Here is a 6,163-nt window from a genome sequence, read left to right as displayed (position 1 = left end):
AATGGTATCTTTGAAGCAAGTTCGGTTTTGTATATTTTTTATTTTTATTTAATTTTATAGACTTTTCGTGCCACTAAACACTTGAAACATGTTGCATGTGTGTGTGTGTGTGTGTTTCACTTGGCCTCTATTCAGCTAGAGACAAGCCGAACTGAAGAAGAGTTGTGAATCTTGCCTATAGAGACGGGCAATTGAGACAGCACAGTGGCTGTGACTAGGGTCTGAACTTTTGACCAACAGTTTCAAGTGCTGAGTGGAGGTCTCCGGGCCTGTTCAGTTAGAACTGCATTGAGACAAGCAATATCGAAGAGGCGTGAAGAATAAGGCACAATAAACCTGACACAGTTGATGAAGAGCAGCGATAAATTAAATATATAACGAGGAGTTAACGAGATATGGGAAGACATGAAAGCTTTGGCATTAAGGTTTTTTTTTACCTCTAGAAAATATAAAAATAATAACAATGGTAGTATGATGCTTTCTTACATTGTCACAAGGTGGTAATTATAAAGGAATGGCAGGGTTGATTGAACTAAAGCCAGTTTGTTACTTTGGTGCTTAGTTTCTTAAAACCAAAAGATAAACGGTAAATTTGATTTCGGTGGCAATTGAACTCCAGTAGATTTGCCATTTATTGTTGCATTCTACCAATTCTATCACTCATCTGTAATAACAATAATAATAATAATAATAATCTTTTCTCTTCTAGGCACAAAGCCTGAAATTTTGGGGGAGCAGAGCCAGTCGATTAGATCAACCTCAGTACGCAACTGGTACTTATCGACCCCCCTGAAAGGATGAAAGGCAAAGTCGACGTCAGTGGAATTTGAACTCAGAACATAGACATGAAATACTGCTAAGCATTTCGCTCGGCATGCAAACGTTTCTGCCAAGTCACCGCTTTAATAATAATAGATATAGAGAGAAGAGTTCTTTACTTGTATACGATTGACACAATCCATCACCAAGGTAAACATAGCTGACGTAATCCATCACTAAGGCCAACTTAATGACGAAAAGTGTGACTCGAAAGCAACAGTTACTTATTTGAGGCTGAACGATATTTTGGCATCTCGTGTACCTTCCACAGGTTCAAAATAAACATGTCAGTCTAATTCATTTTTCTAGTTGATGTAGGACTGAAGTAACTCAACAGAAGTTTTTATAGATGTAGAGAGAAGAGGTCTTTACTTGTATACGATTGACACAATCCACCACTAAGAATAATAATCCCTGTGTGAGTTATTTACTGGAATGTGCTAACAACAGCCACAAAGCGTTTATTGGAGAACCTTAACAATTCCACTGTCTGGTTTCAAAGACAGGAACTCACTAGAAATGGTCCTCTTCTAACATTATATTCACAGCAACACTTTGTCATCAGTGTCCCTGTTTTCATGGCATTTACGTTTGTCATGGTTGAGTAACCAGCAGTATAACCTGGTGGACAGGCTGGGCTTGTCAGCTTTAGTTGGTAACCAAAGAGAAGGACAACTTTCTCTGGTAAATGGGGGTTCACAGGTCATGTCAGGTTATCCATTCATGAGAGAAAATACTGTAGCAACAACATGAGGACCTTACTGTCTCTAATGCAGTTGGTTGGGTTACGGTAGACGAAGCCTGAGTACAAAGAGTACCACACACTGCACTCCATCAGAACATCCAGTCCACAGGCTGAAGGACGTGCCCATGCTACGACCATCCTCCCAATTCTATCATTCTACCAGAAGAATCTTAATGATTTCTTGACTGTTCCATCACCTGGGTTTGTGTCATATGTTTACAGGAGTTGATAGGAGAGTCAACTAAATCAAGCCCAAGATAATCGCTGGTATTTAATTTAAAGATCTTCCAGACAAATACAAGGAAAAAGGTCTCCAACAGAAAAGAACGTGACAGAAATACAAACAACAAAGAATTTAGAATGTCACATTTGACGATATACAAAACAAGACTTTTTTCCTCAAAAAAATGCCTCAAAAGATCGTTCTGGGTCCTGTATGTGAAAGTGGACATCCCATTGGCTAATTTTGTCCCTGACACTCATTCTTCCTGAATAAGTGCTGCTGAAATTGAGGCACATCGAATACAACAGTGCCATTGAATATGACGATTCTTTTACCGTTTCTGTCATTCCTGGAACAAGGACAGGGCTTCACTCAGAATGCTGCTGGATCACCATAATAAAAACTTGCCTTAATTATTGAGATCATCAAGTGAGTATTTAACGAGTTATGATATGCAAACATTAGTTGACGAAACAGATGAAAGAAACAATGGATGAAGAGAGAGGTCCAGCTTTTGTAAAGTATAGGGATATCCAGCCGCATGGTGACACCAGCAGGGTGATTTGAACTTGCAGCATAAAGGGACACAGCTAAATGCTGTACCATTTCTGTCACATCATATTTGTTAATAAAGTGAAGGCATGTGGCTTCATGGTAACAGCACTCAGCTCAAAATTTTAAGGTCGTGAGTTCAATTCCTTGTGGTTTGTTGTGTCCTTGAGCAAGACACTTTATTTCACATTGAGTGGTACTTGTATTTCAAAGGGGCCAGCCTTGTCACACTGAATCTCCCTGTGAGCAACAGTAAGGGTACACATACCTGTGGAGCACTCAGCCACTTGTACATTAATTTCACGAGCAGGCTGTTCCATTGATGGGAGTGCCAGGTTTACATTTGTTAAATATCAACAAAGCAACAGGTATGAATGGCATGGTTGGAAGAGCAGAGGATATACTGATTTGAAACTGGTGATGTTTAGCCCTAGGTTAATCTTAATTAAGCTGGTGTCTATGACCTATGTCACTCCAAGCATGACTATCCTGTCTGTTTTTCCAGATACAGTTTAATTAAAGAACCAGTTGAAGATAGTGAAATGTCAGAGGAGATGCCTAGCAATATTTGTTCTGGGTTTTTGCATTCTGAGTTCAAATCCTGCTATAGCCTACATGGGTGGGGGACATGATCCACTGCTTGGTTTAACACCACCATCTTAGCACCCTGGGTGTCTTTGGTGGAAGCCTGTTTGTTGCAAGCATTCGGATCAGGTCCCTGATTTCGGGATCTTTTACTCCCTCCCCCTCCCCCCCCAGTCTCAGAGACCCTGTAAAACGGTCATGGGCACTGTGCCTTCCTTCCACACTAAATGATAACTGCCCCCACTCCCCAGGATTACATTATCTATAAGGTGTGGTTTGAGGGAGATTTTGCAACTAGAAAAGCAATGGTGAAGCCCCATACCATTCCAGAGGTGTTGCCAGCAGTGGTAGAACTTCTGGGAGAAGTGTGTGAACTCATTAAGGGGTTTATTCTGAAGGTGATTAAAAAAAATTTGGGAAATGTACAAAACTGTCTTTTTTTATGCCGAAGGTCGGATCCTTTTTGAACGCACCTCATATACTGGGCACCAATCGACTAATTTCTACCTGTCTCCTTTATTAATTTGTACCTTGTCTGACAATGTAAGAAATCAAATATTAATTAATTAAACAGTATTGTTAATTAAAATTAGTTTAAAAGTATTATAATACAAAATGAGACATCAAAATATTCCTACACAGAAAAATATGGAATGGTAAAAAAAAAAAAAATTTAAAATTAAAATAAAATAAAATGAAATAAAAAAACAATGAAAGACAAAAATAAAAAATGGAGTGGTGGGAGGCTTTTGCCTTTTCAATGGTTTTTACTATTTTTTTTTTACTGTTTTATATCAATTTTTTTTACATTGTTGCATACAAAGAATCCCCACCCCCCATCTTATGTTGCCAAGGGATTCAGCTGTTTTTTTTTTGTTGTTTTTTGCTATTTTGTTTCTTAATAGCTCGATATCGTTTCTACTTGTTAAATAGGGAAATGTGAAGTAAGGGGTGGGGGTAGCCAAACGTATGTTTTTTTTTGTCAGTGAAGTAAACTACAGTGAGTTATCTACCTCAGGGGAGGTGGAGAAGGGAGGGGTGTGTGTGTGTGTGTGGGGGGGGAGGTTGGAACAGAGACAATGGTTAAAAAGGAACATTTATTGTTAAGAACCAGCAGCAGAATTGGCTACTAAGTCCAGCACCTTAACATGAAATCCATTGTGATAATATTTTCTGGTATTTTCAAGGTTGTTGTTTGCTTGTTTTTTTTTGTAATTTTTTTGTTTTTGTTTTGCCCACAATTGACAGAAGAATGGAAGAATAAAAAAAAAAGACAATTAGAAAAAAGAAACTCAAGAAAGTTGAAGTTCGTTTACAGAAAACAAAATCTGAAAGAATTTCATCGATGTTGTAGAATTAAGGTAACATAAAATATAATTTCTAATAGAGGCACATGCTCACAGGTCTCATGTTTTTCTTACTTTTAATCTTAGAGTGGGGGTTAGCCATTTAAGTCAGTCCCTGTACTTTTACCAAACCCAGGAGGATTAAAAGGGAAGCTGTTTTTGGCAGAATTTGAACTCAGAACATAGTGGCAGACAAAATACCGCTAAGCATTTTGCCTGGCGTGCTAATGATTCTGCCAGCTTGCCATCCTAATAATCCTAATAATAATAATAATAATAATAATAATAATAATAATAATAATAATAATAATAATACTAATAATAAAAATAATAATGATTTCAAATTTTGGCAGAAGGTCAACAATTTTAAGGGAGGAGGTAAGTTAGTTATTTCAACCCCTAGTACTTAAATGGTACTTTATTGATTCCGAAAGGGTGACAAAGCTGACCCCAGTAGAATTTCAACTGAGAGCATAAAGAGTTGGAAGAAATGCTGTTAGGCATTTTGTCAACCACTTTAATGGTTCGGCCAATGGTTTCTCTAATATAGGCACAAGGCTACAGTTTCATAGTCTATTACATGAAACCCGGTTTATGACTGGTATCCTTACATTTATCAACTAAGGGAAAGTGGGGAAGGTTGAGTCAACCCTGTGATTTGAAATCAGAATACAGAGATCAAAATACTGCAAGACTTATTTTAAGGGCCCCTTTTAGTCTATTAAACCATTCTACTACTCTACACATACACAGGGTACATATATATATATATATATATATACCACCCTGCATATATACAGGGTGCCTGTAGTGAAGAAAAAAAAAGAAAAACAAGAATATTATCGGTATTTCCATGTGTCCAGACTTTATGGACACATATTTGTCACAAAGGCCCTAGATAAGGGATCACTTTGTTTTGTAAAAGACTAAAAAGGGGTTGGCATCAGGGTGAGTATTCAGCTGTGAAACACTGCTTCAAAAAGTCTCACCCAACACATGCCAGCATGGAAATCCTCCTCTGCATCATCATCATCATCAAGCCCTGGATGTTACTGTCTCAGGTCCTTGGGCTTGCGGGGCTGGTTACCCGGTTACCATTGTATAACAAGCGACTGAGATCACAACATGGCCACCCTGGATGGGACGCCAGTCCATTTCAGGGTTGCTAATTTATAGATGAGTTGACAGGAAAAACATGAAATGAAATGTTTTGCTCAAAGACACACCACACCACCTGGTCGGCCTACGAATCGAACCCATGACCTGACAATCAGGAGTGCAACACACTAACCACCAGGCCAGCATGAAAAAACATAGATTAAAATGATGATGATGATGATGATGCAAAACATATACCAATAAATTAATTATTATCAATTATAATAAATATTTTTATTGTAGTTATCATTATCTTCATTATTATTATCTTATTATTTTAATTATTATTATTATTATTATTATTATTATTCAAGAGACCTCATGTTAGAAATTATATATATATATATATTTTCTTTTTTTTTTCTTTTGGAGAAAACAAAAAAATGAAATAAAGATAAATTAGTAAAGTGTGAAAAGTACAAAAAAAAAATTACAATTAAAAATGTTTAATGATATCGTTATCACAATACTTTTAGGTTTGTTTTTCTTGTTTTTTTTTTCCGTTTATTTTTTTTTGGTAAAATATAAAAAAAAATATTTTATTTTATCACAATAGTGCATATGTGTGAGGATGTGTATGTACGTGTGTGTGCATGTGTGCGTGTGCATGCATTATATGTGTGTGAGAGAGATAAGTTGTGTGACTATATATATGACAATGTATATGTTTGTGAAACAGTGAGAGCTTGTGTGTGTGTGTGCATGCATGTATGTCTTAATATGATAGTTTAAGTG

The sequence above is a fragment of the Octopus bimaculoides genome, chromosome 19 (assembly GCF_046866305.1).
Source record: "Octopus bimaculoides isolate indiv1 chromosome 19, ASM4686630v1, whole genome shotgun sequence".
Classification (NCBI taxonomy): domain Eukaryota; kingdom Metazoa; phylum Mollusca; class Cephalopoda; order Octopoda; family Octopodidae; genus Octopus; species Octopus bimaculoides.
This window is presented reverse-complemented; position numbering follows the sequence as displayed.